The sequence below is a fragment of the Sus scrofa genome, chromosome 13 (assembly GCF_054392235.1).
Source record: "Sus scrofa isolate SSC_HxYL_T2T_F1_AM1 chromosome 13, Sscrofa_HxYL_maternal_Yorkshire_Landrace_v2.0, whole genome shotgun sequence".
NCBI lineage: Eukaryota > Metazoa > Chordata > Mammalia > Artiodactyla > Suidae > Sus > Sus scrofa.
This window is the reverse complement of record NC_139395.1, coordinates 40,150,905-40,171,186: the sequence shown is the minus strand read 5'-3', so window position 1 is coordinate 40,171,186 and position 20,282 is coordinate 40,150,905. Positions and strand designations below refer to the sequence as shown.

The 20,282-nt window shown below is 38.4% G+C and overlaps 1 protein-coding gene across 18 annotated transcripts in view; it reads left to right on the top strand.

The window, feature by feature from the left end:
• Positions 1 to 20,282, top strand: part of ULK4 (unc-51 like kinase 4) — a 540,161-nt gene that overhangs the window by 314,740 nt on the left and 205,139 nt on the right. For 4 of the 18 annotated variants that reach the window (XR_014822784.1, XR_014822770.1, XR_014822773.1 and 1 more), the window contains one exon: positions 15,478 to 15,545. The exons of the other annotated variants lie outside the window; for them this stretch is intronic. The gene's annotated coding sequence lies outside the window, so the exon portion shown is untranslated. The remainder of the gene's footprint in view (positions 1 to 15,477; positions 15,546 to 20,282) is intronic. 18 annotated transcript variants of the gene reach the window in all.

The window sequence follows — 20,282 nt, the reverse complement described above, 5'->3', positions numbered from 1 at the left end:
ATGTGGGGTGGGGGAGGGATAAATTAGGGCATTGGGGTTGACATATGCACACTACTATATATAAAATAGGTAACAAGGACATACTGTATAGTGCAGGGTAATCTACTCAATACTGTGTAATAATCTATACAGGAAAAGAATATCAAAAGGAATGGATATATGTATAACTGATTCACTTTCCTGTATACCTGAAACAATCACGACTTTGTAAGTCAACTATACCCCAATAAAATTTATCTTTTTTTAAAAAAGGAAGGTCTGATTAGGAAAGGTCTGACACTATATTTAAGAGGCTCTAATGGAGATGAGATTGAGGAAATAAAAATTAAGAATTCAGATTATACAATCAGACCTTTTGGATAGAGAACTGTTAGAATGGATAAAGCTGGCTTGTGGAAAAAAGGAACCAACATTTCAGTAGATTAATGCAAATAAGTTTATCATTTACATAATCATAGAATTTGTGGCCTTGCTGGTCGGTGTACCCATGTGGTACCCATCTCCTTCCATTTCATGGATCCGTCACTGCCCTGGGTCTTCAAATCCTCTGCATCCAAGCAGGCAGAAGAGTAATGTAGTGGCAAAAGCACTTTTCTCAAGAACTCCAGCTAGAGGTGAAAATATTTGCAAATCATCTATCTGATAGGGAATTAACTTCTAGAATATATAAAGACCTCCTACAATTCAACAGCAGCAAAACTAAACAAGGAGTTTCCTGGTGGTCTAGTAGGTAGAACTTAGTGCTTTCACTGCTGCAGCCTGGGTTCAGTCCCTGGTTTGGGAACTGAGATCCCACATCAGGCCACTACACACTATGGCCAAACAAACCCCAAAAACAAATAACTTATTTCAGAAATGGACAAAGGATCTGTATACATATTTTTTCAAAACCAAACACACACAAATAGCTACTAAGCACATGAAAAGATGTACAACATTATTTGTCATCAGGGAAATTCAAATCAAAACTATAATGAGGAATTCCCTTCGTGGCTCAGTGGTTAATGATTCTGACTAGGAACCAAGAGGTTGCGGGTTCGATGCCTGGCCTCACTCAGTGGGTTAAGGATCTGGCATTGCCGTGAACTGTGGTGTAGGTCGCAGACACGGCTCGGATCCTGCATAGCTGTGGCTGTGGCATAGGCCGGCGGCTACAGCTCCAATTAGACTCCTAGCCTGGGAACCTCCATATGCTGCAGGTGCAGCCCTAAAAAAGACAAAACAAAAACAAAAACAAAAACCCAAACAAACAAAAAAAGTATAATGAGCAATTCCCCTTGTGGCTCAGCAGAAATGAATCTGACTAGCATCCATCCATCCTCATGCATGTTCGATCCCTGGCCTTGCTCAGTGGGTTAAGGATGTGGCACTGTGGTGAGCTGTTGTGTAGGTCGCCGATGCTGCTTGGATCTGGTGTTGCTCTGGCTGTAGCATAGTCTAGAGGCTACAGCTCCAATCCCTATTGGTGAACCTCCATAAGCTGAAGGTGCAGCCCTAAAAAGTCCAAAAAAAAAAAAAAAACTATAATGAGATACTGCTTCACATTTATTAGGATCGCAACTTTTTTTTTTTTTAAAGAAAACAACAAGTATTAGATATAGAGAAATTGGAATCTTCATGCATTGCTTGTAGCAATGTGAAATGGTGTGGCTGCTGTGGAAAACAGTAAGATGATTCCTCAAAAGTTATACATAGAATTGCCATATGATCTAGCAATTCCTCTCCTAGGTATATGCTTGAAAGAAGTGAAACAGGGCCTTAAACAGGTAGTTACACAAGAATGTTCATTGCTGCATCCTCATTATTTATAATAGCCAAAAGGTGGAAATGATCCACGTGCCCATCCACAGAAGAATGGACAACAAATGTAGTACATACGTACAATAGACTGTTATCTAGCCATAAAAAAATAAAATTCTGATATATGCTACTGCATGGATGAACCTTGAAAACATTATGCTAAATGTTAGAAGCCACACACAAAAGATCAAATAGTATATGGTTTTACTTATGCGAAGTACCTAGAAAAGACAAATTCCTAGAAACAGAAAGTAAGGGAGTATTTACCAAGGGCTGGAAGAAGGGAGAAATGGGAGTTTTGCTTAATGGCTATAGAGATTCTGTTTGGGATGGTGAAAATTGTGGCAGTGTCATACAAAATTATGAATGTCAGTCGTCTACCTAAAAATTTTTAAATGTTAATTTTTATTTTGTATTATGCATACCTATGAATATATACATTTATTTGTATGTATGTATGTACACACACACACACATATACCACAATTAACCAGGAAACCAAGCTGAAAGTGACAATGCATCCCTCTTGCTCACATCCCATGAGTGAGAACTGGTGTCCGAGCCATGTTAGGAAATAGGGACTTTGGGGGATAGACAGCCTGGCCGAGCAGCCACTTCCCAGCAAAGACTCCATAGTTTGGAAGGAAGAGCATGAATATTTTGTGGACACCAACTATCTTGGCCTCAAAGACCGAGTTCAAACACATTTTATTTCATATGTATGTGTTTTGCAAGACAGCAAATCCAATTTGGGAGTCACTTCCTTGAAAGTGTCGGATCAGAAGATCCTAAAGTTCTTAAAAAGCATGAACCAGGTAAAAGATATTAATATTAAAGGCTTCATTGTACTCATTTTAAATATTTAAAATGAATACAATGTTTCTTAGGGTTTTTTTTTTTTTTTAAGTTTTTTTCCCATGTCTTCTTGTTAAGGTTTCCATGAATTTGCTTTGGTTTTCCTGTCCCTGTTTTCCCTGTATGTTCATATGTGCTTCAACTTTGACTTCTCAACCACAGTGTTTTCAGGAGAAGGACTACTGTCTGACAGCTCAAATGTGGGGTGTTGCATGTCTGTTCTGTGTAAGGAAAATGTTGAATTTACTTCTAGATGGAACATTAAAGAAATGTAGCTAAAACTAGACGTTCTTAGTTTTAGGCATCCTTCATGGCAAGGCACATGGAAAGCATGTCTTCTAAGGAGTGGCAGAAGGTGCTGGGGTGTTTGACCGATAAGCCAGATGTCTGATTAGAGCTCCTAGCACTGTCTTCAGATGTGTTCACCTCTCCTGGGAAACAAGAAGAGATTCATGCTGTGAGTTGCTCCAATAGGCAGGACCTTGGGTCTAGGGAAAATTCCAGGGCAGCCACTTCCTGTTCAGCATAAGATACTTGGTCAGGAGAGGTCAAATTCTGGACAAATTGAGTACCACAAGTCTTGAAGGGAGACCAAACTGAGAAACAATTCCAGTGCTGATAGGAGGGTGGATTATGGCCTCTAGAGCCCCTTGATAGCTCTAGAGTTTCTTTGATTCTTATACTTGCCAATAGTTTGAAACATTCATGCCACCTCCAGGATGAAAAGCAGAGGAGGAGTTAATGTAATGAAAAAAAGCTATTAAAATGTAAATTGTTTTCTCTGTTAAATGCTTTCCCAATGTGCTGAAACACACATTCACTTTTATTCCCTTCTGTCTAGACTGCTGACACTCAGGAACTAAAGATGGAAATGTGGAATCAAGCAGGTTATACTCGTACAAAGAGAGACAGCACACATCTGGCTTGCTTGTTTTTCCTTTAAATGATACAATCAGTATTGCGTAGTGTCTCTAACACCTCCTCTTTTATATCCTTAGTTTTAGAGAGAAAAATCTAACACCAGGCAGCCATTATAGCAGCGTGTTGCTGGCATATTCAGCAAACAGGACATTTAAAGTGAGGACAGTTATTAATGGGATTAGAACAGTAATAAAACTTTATAGAGGAGTTTAATAACTCGTTTACAGACCATGAAACAAAGCTAATAGTCAACCTTCATGGGTGAAGTATTCTATTTGTCCTGTGGTCCACTGCTTTGACTTTTAGTCAGATGTCAAGAGATCACTTAGATTTCAAATGTCTTTATGTGCATCTTATTGTTAAAGCCTGCAGAATTTTGAACTCTTAAAAAGTGAGTCCCCAGAGAGCGATGATTTAGTTTTAACGTTTTCAATAAGTGTAAGCTATCAGCTCTTTCCATTTACATATGTATGAGTGATTGGCAGACAATAAAATGATCTTCTGTCTATATAGGCACCAGGTACTGGACTTAATCCAGTCTTTTTCTCTAGGTGTCTCTTGGATATTAGCTATACATAGCTGAATAAATCATGACATTTTATTTCTCATTCTGTTAACAGTTTCTATCATAATCGAGTCTTTCTGGGCGTTATAGTTTGTCCTTCTCTCCCTGCCAAGAGCTCTTTAACTGCGCCTTGCCTAGAAGATGCACTTTCCTGTTGGAGACAGTTCTTCTGATTTGGGTTTTGTTTCCTTCAGTTGCATTCAGCAACCCTTTTTTGAATCACAGAGGGTTTAGAGTTGAAGTATTCCTAAAAATCATTTATTCAAGCCCCTCATTGTATGGATGATGAAAATGAGGTCAACCAAGTGCAGAAACTTGCCCCAAGCTCTCCCCGACGTAAAAGCAGCTGGGATGACCCTGAGATACAGAGGTTCTGACTTGAGCCCTCTTGCTCCTAATGCCCTCACCAAGGGCTGGCTCACCGCCGTCTTCAGAACTGCAAGTGTTTCATCAAAGCCGCATTAGATATCTCTTCATCCTCTCATTTGGAACCAGACTTTTGCTTTAGTTTTGTTTGCTGCTGATGAAATTGACTGGAATGCATCCTTCTCACTTTGAGGGTAATATTACTGATAACTCACGATCCCTCCTTTACAGACTAGACGGGGATCATCATCTTCTCTCTTGAAGTCCTTGGTGAGCTGGGGTGTGCCTTTTTTTTTTTTTTTTTTTTTTTAAAGAGATCTGTCCAGTGCTGAGAAAAGGCATCTCTGCCCAGAGAATAAAGCCATGCCTTCTTTAATCCCGGGCTTCTACCAGCAGAGCTCTCCACCTAGGGATGGCATGCACCCTAGTGCTCTGATATATAACTGGTAAGGAAAACCTGATACTTTATTTTATTTTATTTTTTGTCTTTTTGCCATTTTCTTGGGCCACTCCTGCGGCATATGGAGGTTCCCAGGATAGGGGTCTAATCGGAGCTGTAGCTGCCAGCCTACACCCGAGGCATAGCAACGCGGGATCCGAGCCGTGTCTGCGACCTACACCACAGCCCATGGCAACACTGGATCCTTAACCCACTGAACGAGGCCAGGGATCGAACCCGCAACCTCATCGTTCCTAGTTGGATTCGTTAACCACTGAGCCACGATGGGAACTCCGGAAAACCTGATACTTTAAAGATAAGTTTCAAATAATTGAAAAAGTGAGGAGTTATTGCATTTGAAATAAAGCAGAAAGATGAATTGTTTGGGGACAGGTCCATTTTATGAAATTGAAGCAGCGAGCAGTTTGGTAAGATGATTATAAAATTGTTAGTCCTCCTAACCATGTCTTGACTGAACGGCCAAACCAAAGGGTTTTTCCTCAGATAGTTGATCAGGTATTTGTTACTGGAGAAAGGGTTACCCATTCAGATTTTTCTAGCACATCCCCAGTCAGGTCATTTTTGCTCAATAAATATTTATTCAATAGATCGGCGAAAGAATGAATGAACAAATGAACTTGAAAATTAAAGATAGTTGCATAGGGTATGTGCTTGTGCGAGGATCAGGTGAGAAGAGAAAGAGTAGATCCAATAATAAAAATAATGACAATAATCACAATAATAAGATGTGGAACCCAAGATGGCATGTTTTCTAAAGACCAAGCAATCTTAACACTGAGCAACTCTGAGTTGGGTTCTTTACTTGGCAGGGTGAACGTGTCTTGAGGAAAACCAGTCCTCCACGTCTTGGGAGCACATAAAGGGAGCTTTCAGAATGGCAACGTGGAAGTAGAACCTGGTTTTGGCCTGTGGGGACATTTTACTCTAAAGTTGAAGTCTCCCAAGGTGAAAAAGTACGTGGCCAATGATGCTGTAGACTAATATATTGTTGAAAGAGCAGAAATATACAAATATATATAAATGTAAACATCTTCACAAGCCCCCATTGCAACTGTGTAGCATAAACACACACACGCACACACGCATGCATGAAAAACCCTGAAGTTGACTCCTCAAACCTGGACTTTAAAATTAAATGTGTCTAATTCTTGGTTAAAATGGCCCTATTGTAAATCAGTCTGCATTCCTTTCAAAACCCATTTCCCTTTGAGGACACTTTATCCTCTCCTGCCTGTCCCTAAAATAGTCTGGGTCTAGAGGGCTGCCTCCTGTGTGCCCTTGTGGGGCTGGGGGAAGGGAGAGGCTCTTTGGATCCCCTTATGATGCGGCACAAATGAAAAAAACATTATTTTAAACTGAATGTATTTATTTGATTGGTATGACATGCCTTTTAGGGTTTAATCACATAGGCTCTGTTTTTTTTGAAAATGTGATTTAGCATTTTATGATAGAGCAGTTTGCAGTTCGCAGATTTGGTTTAGTTTATTTTTTTCTTAATTAAGTAGATTTTCATTTTTAAAGCAGTTTCAAGTTTACAGAAAAGCTGAGCAGAAAGCACAGAGGGGTCCTGGTATGTCATCCCCCTGCCCCAGCCTCCCATATAGAGTCCCTTCTTAGTAACATTTTGCATTAGTGTGTTATATTTATTATATTTGGACTGGTATTAATACATTATTATTATATAAAATCCGTAATTTACTTTAGGGTTCCTTCTTTGTATTGTACAATTCTATGGGTTTTGCCAGATATACAATGTCATGTGTCCACCATTATAGTATCATACAGGATAGTTTTACTGCCCTAAAAATCCTGTTTCAACAATTCGTCTCTCCCTCCATCCCACCCCAAGCCTATAATCTTTGTAATTTTTTTCGACTTTCACTTTTTCCAGAGTGTCTTATATTGGTAGCCATTCTTTTTGTTTGTTTGCTTTTGGCTACATCCACAGCATGTGCAAGTTCCTGGGTCAGGAATAGAATCCGAGCCATTCAATGACAATGCTAGATCCTTAACCCCTAGGCCACTAGGAAACTCTCAGAATGCCGTATATTTGGAAGCATCCAAATGTTAGCCTTTTCATACTGGTTTCTTTTACGTAACAATATGTATTTTAAGGTTCCTCCATGTCTTTTTGTGGCTTGATAGCTCGTTTCCTTTTATTACTGTCCTTGTATTTACCATATATATTCCATCAGTATTCCATTGGATTACCATGGTTTGTTTATTCACTTACCTATTGAAAAATATCTTTGTTGCTTCTAAGTTCTGATAATGATAAATAAAGCTGGTATAAATATCCCTTTGCAAGTTTTTGTGTGGACTTATAAAGTTTTCAGCTCATTCAACTAAATACTGAGGAGCACAGCTGGCTGGACTGGAAGGCTATATTTAATTTTGTGAGTGCCAGACTCTTCCACTGTGGCTGTACCATTTTGCTTTCCCACCAGCAGTGAATGAGAGTTGTTAACTTCACATCCTTGCCAGCATTTGGTGTCCATGCTTTGGATTTTCTACGTTCCAATAAGTTAGTGGTCGTGCCTGCTTTAATTTGCAATTCCCCACTGACACGATGAGGAGCATCTTTTCATATGCTTCTTTGGCATCTGTGTATCTTTGATGAAGTATGTGTTCAGATCTTTTTGCCTGTTTTTGAGTTGTTTTCTTATTGTTGCCTTCTAAGGATTCTTCCTGTATTTTGGATACAAGTCCTTTCTCAGATATGCGTTGTGCCAATATTTTCTCCCGGTCTGTGGCTTATCTTTTTATTTCCTTCTGGTTTGATTAGTTTTGATGCTTGACTTTAATGGCCATTATAGCTAAAAAGTAAGCCTCATCACAGTGCATAGATCTGGATGGAGAAGATGCACCATTGACTCTGCTTCCTTAATTATACTTATTTTCAAAACCAGTTATGCAAACATTTTAGTAATTATTTGTCTAGTAAAATTTCATTTTCCTAGAACATTGCGTATTCTTACAAACTAATTGGAACATGTCACATTCTTCTATAAATTCAAGACCCACTGAGATTTGGTTGGAAAACACTTAACGGGCGTGCAAAAATAGCCTCCATTTGGGTCATATTTTATTTACTTTTTAATGAGCATTAACATGTGGTAATAAACTACACTAATTTTTAAGCATACTTGCATATGTATAAATTTATAAAACTAGCACATAGATCCAGATAAAGAACATTTTTACTACAGCAGAAAATTCCTTCAAGTCCTTTCCCAGCCCTTGCTCATATTCAGAGCTGGTCAGTATATTCTGAGTTGTGTCATCATTGATCATGAACTTCATATAAAAGAAATATAAAGTATACCCACTTTTGTATCTGGCTGCTTTCTTGGCATAATTGCTGTGAGAATCATCTGCATTGTTTCTTCTAACTCAAGAGACTGAAAGGTTGTGTTTTGTTTTTTTTTTTTAACTTAAAAATTGCTACTTAGTGTCCCACTTTATGAATATATTCGAGTTTCTCTCTTTTCTTGTTGATGAATGTTTGGATTGTTTTTCTAATTATGGCAGTTATGAATAAAGCTGCTGTGAACGCTCTTGTTTTTCTCTTTTTGTGGAGCTATCTCTTCATTTATTTTGGATACATATAGAAACACGCACAGACATACATACACCTACTAGTGAACTGCAGAGTCACAGGCAGGACATATATTATCCTTTAATAGATTTTGCCAAATAGTTTTCTAAAGTCTTATGCTAATTCGCAGGGGGACTGGCCAAGTGAGAGGATTCCAGTTGCTGTCCATGTTTGGGGTATTTCGGCTGCGCTCATGGCATGTGGACGTTCCCAGGCTAGGGCTTGAACATGTGCCACAGCAGCAACTTGACCTGCTGCAGTGATGATACTTAACCCGCTGTGCCACAAGGGAATTCCTGATCTTTGTTTTTGTTTTTCTTCTTAGGGCCGTACCTGTGGCATATGGAAATTTCCAGGCTAAGGGTTGAATCCGAGCTGCAGCTGCTGACCTACACCACAGTCACAGCAACTTGGGATCTGAGATGTGTCTGCAGCCTACACTACAGTTCAGGGCAATGCCAGATCCCTAACCCACTGAGCAAGGCCGGGGACCAGTCCCACATCCTCATGGATAGTAGTTGAGTTTGTAACTCTCTAAGCCATGACAGGAACTCTCCTGATCTTTTTTTCTTTTCTTTTCTTTTCTTTTTTTTTTTTTTTTTTTAATTTTAGTCTTTCTCTTGGTATGTAGTGGTATCTCATGTTTTAAACTTGTAACATTTTCACATATTGATCAGTTATTAGAATATCTTCTTTGGGAATTTCTGTTGTGGCTCAGTGGAAATGAATCAGAGGAATATCCATGAGGATACAGGTTCGATCCCTGGTCTCACTCAGTGGGTTAAGGATCTAGCTTTGCCATGAGCTATGGTGTAGGTCGCAGATGCAGCTCTGATCCTATGTTGCTTTGGCTGTGAGGTAGGCCAACAGCTGCAGCTCCAGTTTGACCCCTAGCCTGGGAGCTTCCATATGCCGCAGATTTGGCCCTAAACAGGAAAAAAAAAAAATCCTCTTTTCTTCCTTGCATATCTTTCACTCCTTTCTCACATTGATTTGTGTTTTCCCTTATGGATTTATAGGTTTCTTTATGTATTGTAAGATTTCTTTGTTGGATGTAAGTATTTTCTTCAATTTTGTAGTGTGCCTTTATACCTCCTTTAGTGGTAAACTTAATGAGCAAATGTCCTTAATTTAATGAAAAATAATTTATATTTTTGTGGTTAATGTTTTTGTGCCTTGTTTAGGAACTTTTGCAGTTCCATAGTCATCAAGATAATTTCCTAGGCTTTCTTCAATAAGCCTTATTACTTTCCTTTTATATATAGATCTAGGAAACATCTCAAATTAATTTTTGTGTATAGTGTGATATAGTGGTCATGGTTCATTTTTTGTATTCTGTATTATTTGAAGACCTTTTTTCTTTGTCTAATTTTTCTTATGGTATAGATGTGAGATTTTTCACCACCTATTAGAACAAATTATTGTGTAGAAAAACTCTGTCAGATGATGCTTGAAAGTTTTTCAAACATCCTTTTTCAAATGCTCTCTTTATTGTAGTTAACTTTTTCACTCAATATTAATACTTCTCCTTCATCCTGAAGGGACAAATGAAGTGCATATGTTAAGAAGGTACATGTGTGTTGTGTGCATGTGTGTTCCTCTGTTAGCATACTAAAAACGAATTTGTTATAACTTAAAAATCTTAGTATCTTTTTCTGGTAAAGACCAAACTACATAAGTCACTTTCAAGTTTGGTAGCTCTTTTAAGATCTTGGCCATGAGGGGAGTTCCCTTCATGGCTCAGCGGTTAACAAACCTGACTAGGATCCATGAGGACGGGAGTTCGATCCCTGCCTCGCTCAGTGGATTAAGGATCTGGCATTGCTGTGAGCTGTGGCGTAGGTCACAGCTGTGGCTCGGATCCCATGTTGCTATGGATGTGGTGTAGACCAGTGGCTGTAGCTCCGATTGGACCCCTAGCCTGGGAAACTCCATATGCCATGAATGCGCTGCCCCCCCCCCCCCAAAAAAAGATCTTGGCTATGAGGTAAGCAGTGAATTCATGTATTTTTCTGATCACTCTGTATCTCATTACAAAATTTGTAAAGACCCCCCTATTTTAAAGATCTTGTTTTGATAAAACTAACCACATCACTGGCTTAGAGTTTGAGAGTAGGCACTCGTGACCCAGATTGCCTGGGTTTAAGTCCTGGTTCTTAAACTTATATCCACCATGACCTTGGGCAACTCTTAACTCATCTGTGCCTCAGTGGCCTCACCTGCAATAATAGGTTTAATTGCAGTGTCCAGTATAGGGGGTTGGTGCAAATATTACATGAGAACAAATGTAAAGAGGTCAGGATGTTGTCTTGTACAAAATTCATGCTCCATAAGTATTATATATTCAAATACTGTCAAGCATGAAACCTCAGTGGGGCTTCTGTATATTTTTCATTGTTTCCTAAAATGAGAAATACTTGACTGAGAATCACATGAAATAGTTTTCTTTTTTTTCTTTTCTTTCTTTTTTTTGTCTTTTGTCTTTTTAGGGTTGTACCTATGGCATATATGGAGGGTCCCGGGCTAGGGGTCGAATCAGAGCTACAGCTGCTGGTCTATACCACAGCCACAGTAATGCAGGATCTGAGCCATGTCTGTGACCTACACCACAGCTCAGAGCAATACCGGATCCTTAGCCATCTGAGCGAGGCCAGGGATCAAACCAGCGTCCTCATGGATACTAGTTGGATTCATTAACCACTAAGCCACGACAGGAACTCCAAGAGTTTTATTTTCTATTGCAGGTACTTAGTTATAAATTTTCTTAACAATTATGATGGAAATTAATGCTATTAATATATATTTCTAGCTAAAATATCAAAATATGTGGTAAGATTCATTGTAATAGTAGTAGCTTTCATACTTGTAATTTTTTAAACTGAGTTCTTTTCAGATATGATGAAGTTATTGTTTAGCCTCATACTGTGGCTGAGGAAAAATGTAGGAAGCAGAATATTTCTGAATTTTTGTTTGTTCATGTTGTTACTATCCACCTGCAAGTCCTCTTTTTTCAGGAATGAGTTTCTTATCTACCTTTTGATTATAATTTAGTTAAAAGTAAATAATAGGTACATTCATTTAACCAGATGCACATGAACTGCTCTTATGTCCCAGTGTGCTGTAATTTTACAAAACCCATGAGATTGCCCACTCTTGCCTTCCTGAGTCATGTAGCCCATGCTTTTTCCTCTAGATACCAGAGTACCACTCTCTTTGTGCAGAAAATGATGCATAGATCCAGCAGAAAGAGCTTTTATTTTGCTTTTTAGGGCCGCACCCCCAGCATATGTAAGTTCCCAGGCTAGGGGTCAAATCGGAGCTGCAGCTGCTGGCCTACGCCCCAGCCACAGCAATGCGGGATCCAAGCTGCCCAGATCTGAGCCGTGTCTGTGACCTACACTACAGCTCATGGCAGAGCTGGATCCTTAACCCACTGAGCGAGGCCAGGGATCATGCCGTCATCCTCATTGACACTAGTCAGGGTTATTACTGCTGAGAACTCCAAGACCTTCTTCTTCTTTTTTTTTTTTTTTATAAAAATAATTGTAACTCAAGTTGTTATATTCTTTTTAAATCACACTCCAGTTTATTACTTTGGAGACCTAAGGTCTGAAATAACAAAAACGTTACCTTAAGTAATAGAGAACAGGGAAATGATTCATTAAGGAAGGACTCAGGGTTGGAAGGCAGGAAAATTGATCTGAGAGGAAAAATAAACTATAGGAGACTGGCATTTCTAGTTTAGTTTTTCTTGCTATATGGATAGTTAAAAGAATAACACTACAGGAAAATGCATTTGACAAAATATAACACTTTATATATATATATATATATATTTTTTTTTTTTTTTTTTTTGTCTTTTGTCTTTTGTCCTTTTTTAGGGCCACACTTGCGGTCCCAGGTTAGGGGTAGAATCGGAGCTGTAGCCACAGGCCTATGCCACAGCCACAGCAACGTGGAATCCAAGCCTTGTCTGCAACCTACACCACAGCTCACAACAACGCCAGATCCTTAACCCACTGAGCGAGGCCAGGGATCGAACCTGCAACCTCATGGTTCCTAGTCGAATTCATTAACCACTGAGCCACAGATGGGAACTTCAACACTTTATAATTTTAAAACTTAGCTTGCTAAGATTAGAAGGGAATTGCCTTAGTTTGATAAAGAATATTTTAAAAAACTAAAGCAAATGTCATATTCAATATTGGAACATTGAGAACATCATCCTGAGGCTGGAAACAAATCAAAGGTGTTCACCATCATTACTTTTATTAAGCACTGTGTTGAAGGTCCTAACCAGTGCAACTAGGTAAGAAAAAGAAATAGATGCATAAGAATTAGAAAGAGGAATTCTCATTGTGGCGCAGCGGAAACGAATCTGGGAACCTCCACATGCCCTGGGTGCAGCCCTAAAAAGACAAAGAAGAAAACGAATTAAGAAAGACTACCATATTTTCAGATGACATGAATGTGAACCTGGAAAAATTTTTTAAAAAATCTGTGAACTATGACATTAATAAGCAACTTATAAAGGTGATCCGTTATAAGGTCAATATAAAAATCAATTGGTATAAGATACATATAAATAAACCAATCATGTTTCCACCAAATATAAACAAAAAATTTAAGACTTACCACATGTATAAGTAACTAGGAATAAATCTCATGGAAAAAATAGCTATACCTGAAAACTATAAAACATTATTCAGAGCCATGTACAAGGACTTGCATAGTACAATATTTATACTTACAGAAAACGTAAACTACTCAAATGCTCATCAACTTTAGAATGTTTAAATAAGCTTTAGTGTATTCACATGTTGGGATGCTATATGACAATGAGGATAGTTAAGTACAACTACTATTACGACAGTTTGATTGGGTCTTAAGGTAACTTGTGATTCCTGTTATACAGACTTCAAAACCAGGCAGCTAATCCTTAATATTAGAAGTCAGAGTGGTAGTGACTTTTGTGGAGGGGATAATGTGACAAGGGTATGAGAGAATTCTGGGTGGTGATGGTTTTCTCTTTCTCAAGCTGCAGCCTGTTAGGCAGGTGTTGTCGGTTTGGGGAAATTTATCTAACTGTGCACTTATGACATTTACATATTTTGTTTTGTCTACAGCAATAAGTTTTTCTAAAAAGTCTATTACTATTTGTATAACACAGATGGTAGGTTAACACTGAGTATATGTGTACCTTCGATTCAGTGAGTCAGATTGGTTTGTCATTTGATACTATCACATAATAGCTCTGTGACCTTGTGCACCCAGCTAGCGCACAGGTGTGAACTACTTCATCTGTAAAATGGGAATAATATCATCATTGTTTAGTTATATTGATAATTAATATGTCACATAGGTGTCACTGAGAAAATGCACATTTCCTTCCCTGTAAGGTGCAGTGCATGTGTGTGTGAATGTGTGAAAAAATTACATGTATATGTGTATATATTTATAAATTAGTGTATGTATACACATAGACATCTGTGATAGCACTGACTCTGTGAATTTTATATTATGACTTATGATTAGATTTAAAATGATCCTTTTAACAAATGAAACAGCATCTCTAAATATATGTTTATAGTTTACATTTGAGATGAAAGTCTAACTATATATTTAGCTATGTTTATATATAGAGCAGAGTTCATTCAAAATTTTTTACAGTGAGTTTGTAGCCATATATTTTTTCCCTCTAAAAGCTATTATGTGTAATAAAACATATTATTAGTTACATTTAGGTTGTTATAGATGATAGGTTGGGATCTAATAATGATTTTTCTCTCTTTGAAGCTTGTCACATTTAATCAGTAGGTAATCAGACATTGATGGAAAATGAAACTCAAAGTTATGCTCTACACTTTCATATTTGCATACATCAGTCTGAAAACCTGAGCCATTTTATACTTCAAAATAACAGAAATGACTTTTATTTCTAGAGACTCAGTCATTCACACATTCATTTATTTAAATACTCTTCTTGACACTGGTCACAGCAATGGATAAAACAAAGGCCCTTGTCTAAACGGTGATTAATTACATTCTGGAGGAGAGCATAAATAATTTGTGTGTCAAATATATGTCAGATCATAGCATGAATAACGGCATAGGACATGTGAGAGAGGAGTTGTTGTATATAGGATGTTTGGGGAAGGCTTCTCTTTTAAGATGGCATCCAACCAGAGACATTAGGGAAGGAAGAGAAAATCACATCATTGTGAAGGGAATGAGCGTCCTTTACCTTACCAACTGAATACTCCAGTCTTCATTAGAAATCAAATGACTCAAAATAAACATTTTTAAAAATATAATCTACTTTGGTGGGGTGCTTTTCTTTTGTTTGCATTTCTTTTGCCTATTTTGTCTCAACCAAAATGGTCTCTCCTATTGCTGAAACCACAGCCTTGATTCAGATGAATAATTTTGAGCGTCGAGGTTCTGGATTTCAGTATTTCTAGTTCTAGCTCCTCTTTTCAGAATCCTTGCTTCTAAAATGTATTTATATCATGAGTAAAAAAAATCACATTTTTCTCAGAACATAGTATCATTTTGTGTTGTTGTAGGATAATGTTTTATAGTTCTCAGCATATAAGCCTTTCCCCTCCTTGTTCCGGTTTATTCAAAAGGTTTTTGTTTTTGTTTTTTTAAAATGAAATTTTAAAAGGGATTTTTAAAACTTCCCCCTTCTGATATTTCATTGTTAGTGTAAAGAATGTAAACAGATTTCTGTATGTTACCCTTGTATCCTACTATTTTGCTGAATTTATCAGTTCTGGTAGTTTTTGAATGGAATCTTTAGGGTTTTCTATGTATAGTATCATGTTATCTGCTTAATAATGAAAATTTTACCTCGTCTCTTCTAATATGAATACCTTTAATTTCTTTTTCTTGTCTAATTGCTGCGGCTAGAACTTCCAATACTATGTTGAATAGTAGCGGTGAGAGTGGGAATCCTTGTCTTATTCCAGATTTTAGAGGTAAGGCTTCCAGCTTTTCACCAGCGACTGTTATCTTGGCTGTGGTTTTGTCATAAATAGCTTTTATTCTGTTGAGATAAATTCCCTCTATATCCTCTTTAGTAAGATGTTTTGTTTTATATCATGAATGGATGTTGAATTTTATCAAATACTTTTTCCTTCATCTATTGAGATAATCACATGGTTTTTGGTTTTTTTTTGTATTTTGTTGATGTGATATATCATGTTGATTAATTTGCCTATGTTGAACCATTTTTTATGACCCTGGGGATTAATCCAATTTGATCATGTGGCATATGATCTTTTTTATGTATTGTTGGATTGCTAATATTTTGTTGAGAAATTTTGCATATATATTCGTCAAAGATATTAACTTGTAATTTTCTTTTTGTTAGTGTCTTTATTCGTTTTGGTATCAGGGTAATGGTGGCTTCATAGTATGACCTTAGGAGTGTTCCTGCCTCTTTAGCCTTTTGGAAAAGTTTGAGAAGGATTGATGTAAGTTCTTTGTATGTTTGGTAGCATTCTCCAGTGAGCCATCTGGTCCTGGACTTTCATTCACAGGCAATTTTTTTTTTTTTTTAAATTATAGGTTCTCTTTCACTTCTAGTGATTGATCTGTTCAAGTTATCTATTTCTTAATTCAGTTTAGGTGGGATATATGTTTATAATAACTTGTCCATTTCTTCTAGTTGCCCAATTTGTTGGTATGTAATTTTTCATAGTATTCTCTTATTCTTTTATAGTTTTTATGTATTACTGTGGTATTAGTTGTTATTTCTCCTCTTTCTTTCTTTCTTTTTTTTTTTTTTTGCTTTTTTATGGCCACACCGTAAAAAGTGCAACATATGAAAGTTCCCAGGTTAGAGGTCGAATTGGAGCTATAGCTGCCAGCCTATACCAGAACCATAGCAACATGGGATCCCAGCCATGTTTGCGACCTACACCACAGTTCACAGCAATGCCAGATCCTTAACCCACTGAGTGAGGCCAGGAATTGCACCCACATCCTCATGGATAGTAGTTGGGCTCATTATCACTTATTTTGTTTATTTATGTCCTCTCTCTTTTCTTCTCAGTGAACCTGACCAGAGCTTTGTCAATTTTGTTTATTCTTTCAAAGAACTAGCTCCTGGTTTTATTGATTTTTTTCCTATTTTTTAATCTCTATTTTATTTATTTCCTCTTTGATCTTTATTATTTTCTTTCTTCTGCTATCTCTAGGTTTTGTGTTTTTATATATATATATATACACACACACACATATTAACTCTTTTTCATATTCTTTTCCATTATAGATTATTATAAGATATTGAATATAGTTCCCTTGCTGCAAAGTAAATCATTATTATTTTCCAATGGAATTTTTTCAGGAATATTGTGAAAGTGGGCATCTTCTTTTTGTTCCTGGACCTTAATTGGTATGCTCCTACTGTTGATTGGTCAGATATAAGTGGACAATAATCAGATCATATATGAAAATAGACTTTTGACTCATATCCCCTGCAGCAACCAGTTCAGGATGCCAGACCACCACCTCTGTAGCATTTGGCCCAAACTGGTCAGGATTTAGTCAATAACTGCCAGCTTCCTTAATTTTTGCCCCTGCTTCCAACTCAGGACCAGGCATAAAAAGCCAAATACACTCCCCAAACCAATGACAAGGTGTCCCTGCTTTTAGTTAACCCACCTCCAGCTTCCTTCCCCATGCCATCAGCCTCGAGTTAGTGCACAAGCAAAGCCTTCTTGTCTTTTCACTATAAAACTTTCTTTCTTCCCTGCCAGGCTCCAAGTCTCTGCCAAACCCAAGTGATCGTGGCAGACTCCTTTGCTGTAATGAGCTCTGAATAGCCCCTCTTTCTTCTCATTTGGATGATATTTGATTATTTCTGCACACTGTTAAGTATATGTTTTTATTAATAGATTTTATGATGATTAATTAGTTATGAATTTCTAGAATGAGCCCTTCTTTGATCTTGCTGTAATGTTAGTTACTCAACACATGTTTCTTGAGTACCTACTATGAGCCAAGGACTGTGCTAGGCTTAAGTGAAATAGGAATAGCCCTCCAAAATGTGTCTCCTGCTCTTATAGAATTTATGGTCTAGAAGGGAAGACAGACAACTTAACAGATAAGTATACACACTTGGCTGTAGGGTGAAGGAGAAAAGAGCTTCAGGACACTGAGAAGGTGTGGGTGGTGGAGGGGAACCCAGAAGAGTGGCATGTCTTGTAGGACAAGAGAATATAGCGTTTCCAATATGTCAAGAGCCGTTGCGAGGTCAGGTTCCATGAGGTAAAGCCTGAGTATTATGTTCTTCTGTTTCTAACTATGTTTCTTCCTTAATTTTCTTCTATTGTTATGTCTCCCAGCTTCATCCTTTACATTTATATTTAAGTGAGCTTTTATCAGTCCTTTTATAGCATGAGTTGATTTCCGGTGTGACTTTAAATTTTCCAGAAATTTGAGATGAAAAGCTGCATATCAAATTCTTCCTAATATTTATTTTCTCCACCAGAAAACGGAAAATGAAATGCATTCCCTGCTGATTGTTGTCATTTACTTGACAGCACTGGTGTTGAATATCTAATATTGCTCTGCATCTCCTGCACCATCAGCTAGAACGGGCTCACTGTGTGATTGGCACCTGCTAATTAACTAATGTGGAAGGATGTTGTTGAAGTGGAAGAACGTTGTGAAATAATAGACCCGCTGTGCACAAATGCTAAAAGTAAAAGTAGATGCCAGTTTTATACCTGAAACTTAAGACACAATATCATTTATGACAAAGCAAAATGTAAATTTTATTAGCTCAAAGGTGCATAGACTTTCTAATTTTTATCAGGAAATTAATGGGTAAAGAACAATGAATCATATATGGGCAGTGCCCAGAAAGTGCTGGAAGAGACTGGGGTGGAGGACCAGGGAAGGAAACCCTCTTGTGGGGGAGGAGGACTCAGCAGCAACACTGCCCAAGGAGCGTGCCTCCTTCTCCCCACAAGCCTGAAACCCTTGTCTGATTCCCTTCCAACTGTAACCCAGCACTTGCTGAATTATGCAGGGGATTTTATGAGCTGGCCCTGAGCTTGAGAGGTGGTCTCGAGGCCAGCATCCTAGATTTTCAGTCCTTCCTTTTCCTTCTCCTACCACCCAGCTCCAAGCTGGTGGGTTAACATTCAGGAGAAAATATGCATCAGTCACCCACTGGTCCTTTGTAATACCCTGAGCATTTAGTAGAAATTTCATCATGCCAGGCAATGAGGGAGCTGGGAAAATGCTCAAGGAATGGCTCCTTCCCTTCAAGACCCATGAAAAGATATCCACATGGGAAACACATTGCAGAGTGAAATGCCAGCTGGGTGCCACCAAAGAGGGATGATCACAGGGAGGGCAGGGCAAGGGTTCATGAGGAAGGAGGGACTGGAAGTGGCCTTGGTGGGACATGAGGATTTGGACAGGAGAAGAGGGGAGCAGGGATTCATTAGTTTTGGTCAAGACACCTGAGAGATTTACACTTGAGTTTGAACCTACCATAGTCAAGTCCTTGTGTGAAGGCTGGAATATAGGGCCTGTGAGAGGGAGGCTGTAGTCAGATTCCCAAGGTGCTTTCAAAATTGTTCTAGGTATTATTTGTTTAAATTAATCCTAAGCTCTTTTAGCTATCGCTGAGTAATCGATATATCTTGGGTGCATAAATCCCTTAAGTGTTAAACTTTTCCAGTCAGTGGTTCTTAATAACTGAGTTCATTCTATCTAAAACTTTTGCCACTCACATATGCAATTAGAGGCTCCTTTTGGTCACACAGAAATAGGTTTACATGTTGCTAAAAATCAGGGTCTCTGTTTAAACTAGAAAAGGGCATTTGCAGGAGTTCCTGTTGTGACTCAGCAGTAATGAACCCAACTAGTAACTAAGAGGATGTGGGTTCGATCCCTGGCCTTGTTCAGTGGGTTAAGGATCCAGCATTGCCATGAACTGTCGTGTAGGTCACAGACGCGGCTTGGATCCCACGTTGCTGTGGCTGTGGGGTGGGCCAGCATCTGTAGCTCTGATTCGACCCCTAGCCTGGAAACTAACATACGCCACAGTGCAGCCCTAAAAAAGCAAAAAAAAAAAAAAGAAAGAAAGAAAGAAAAGGAAAGAAAAGGGTATTGCCAGCTATGAAGCTATGAGACAAGTGGCCAGAATAAACCATACACTTGGAATAATTCAATACAATGTTCTTTAGCTATGGAATTAAGTGATTCGGTGCTAATCACAGGAGGATCCAGGAATCATAGACTCAGGGGAGCTGGAGTAACTTTATTTTTAAGATACTCTCATAGATAAACTTTTCTTAGGAAAATAAATGAGAGTGAATACCCTGAATCCAGGGTCCCTTCAGGTTTTCAGGAGAACAAATGTCATTCAGACATTAGCATCTGTCATATTTGAGAAGTCCCCAGCCTATGAGGTACTTTCAGATTCTATGAGTTAGTGGTTTCATGGAACAGAATTATGAATTAGCTAGTCATTCTCATCAAGTGAGGCCCTTGGTGTGTGGGAGGGGTGTGAGGATGAGGGCTTTAGATAAGTGTGGATGCCAGAGCTCCAGGACAGGGGATGCAGGACTGGGAGGGTAGATGCAGGAGAAACATGAAGGCAAGGTTGAGGGGTTGGCCTGGCACCCGTGTGGACACCCAGGGTTCTTAGGAAGGGCCTCTTGCCAGCCTGTGCAAGCAGGTTAGACATCGTT